Here is a 1,839-nt window from a genome sequence, read left to right on the forward strand (position 1 = left end):
TATATATGTTTGTAATGCCCAGATATATAATTACCAAAGAAAGCAGCTGCCATCTACTAACCAGCATTATCAGAAAACTTACATATTCTAGCTAAAGCCAAAAGAAACTTGATAAAACCCTGTGTTTGAGGTATAATTACTCAAGAATATATTATTTCCTTCAAGGACAGTGAGTATTTAAAATAGCTTTTATGGGTGCTATAGTAATCGGAGGGATTACTTCATAAACTATATAAATGTCTAACCAATGTACTATATACCTGAAACTAATAAAATAAATTTTTTTAAATAATAATATTGTAATAACTATGTATAGTGCCAGGTGGGTACTAGACTAATTGGGGGGAATCACTTCATTAGGTATATGTCTAATTATTGTGTTGTACACCCGAAACTAATATAAAATACTGAATGTCAACTCTAATTGAAAAATAAAAATTAAAAAAAGAAAATAGCTTTTGGCCCTTTGTGAACCAAAATAGCCTTTGTGGATGCCTAGAAACTAGAAGATTTTTTTTCTTCTTTTTTACACATTCTTCACCCCCCCACACACATCCCCCCAAAAATTATACTACAGGTAAATAAAAGGGAGAAAAAAATCACTTATAATCCCACCATCAAACAATAATACCTGTTATTACCATCTGGTATATATCCTCTCAATTTTTAAAAAATCACATATGTAAATCCATATGCAGTACACATCTGAACCACTCCTAAATGTACATCTTCCAAATTCCACATTTTTCAGGTAAAATTCTGCCTATATTATAAATTCATAAAGCCAACATTTTTAGCTAAAATGAAAACTAGACAATAATAAATGCCTTTTAAAAGTTTGTGCAAAGTTAAGCCCCAGAGAAAACTGCAGAAAAAGCTTAACTCTGCTCTCAATATACTTTGAACTGCTTCAGCCCTTTAAGAAAGACTCAAATAAGACCCCTAGAGTTAGTGCTCCAGGTTACATGGGAGAGATAATTTTGTTGAGAAAAAAATTTTTAAGCTTTGTTTTGTTTTTACCAGCATAAAACTGCTTCATTAAATGTATATAAGGGGTAACTGCACTGCGTAAAAAAAACAAAAACAAAAAAAACAAATATAAATAAGCCCCCCAAAAAGGGGGTTTGGTTAGCACTATTTTATAGTGTCTGACATTTAAATTTCCTTTACCAAAAGACCACGGTTACACTAATAAATTTAGCAGTTGTATCTAGCAAGCTTTGACCAAGCATAGATAGATAGTCTGGGATATTTTACAAAACCATTTGTTTTGCTGATTGTACCTTGTCATAGAATTAAAAGCTGATAAGAGATCAAAAAAATGCTTTGAAAAGTCTTGCACTGTTTTAAACCATTTTCTCAATATGATTAAACAATGTAAATAGTAATTAATAGTGGAATTATTAAACCTAAAATTTCCATTGCTCTTATCTGATTCTGGAGTAAATTGCACTTTTTTTTTTTTTTTGAGAAAGACAGTTTTAAAGGACTATTTATCAAGTTAATAAGTCTATAATACCAAGATTACAGAATCCCTCCCCTTATTCATTTGTTTGGCGGTTTTGTTTTTGTTTTGCCCTTCCTTTTTTTGTTTTGTTTTGAAGATAAAGTAATATACCTTGAGTTTCTAATTAGAGACAACTAGCCAAAGAGTCAATAAGGGTGACAAGGACAGGAACTAAACAAGTCTGATAAGCAAGAAATCTTCCAGGGCCCTCTGTATTTCAGATGTTATAAAATGGATGAAATTATAGCATCTCAACCTGAGAGTATAAAAATAAAATACAGATGTTAAGTTGAAAAAAATAAATTTGTTCCCACACCAACAGCAAGGTTTGC

This window comes from Pteropus vampyrus, unplaced genomic scaffold, assembly GCF_000151845.1.
Source record: "Pteropus vampyrus isolate Shadow unplaced genomic scaffold, Pvam_2.0 Scaffold81, whole genome shotgun sequence".
In the NCBI taxonomy this organism is placed as follows: Eukaryota; Metazoa; Chordata; class Mammalia; order Chiroptera; family Pteropodidae; genus Pteropus; species Pteropus vampyrus.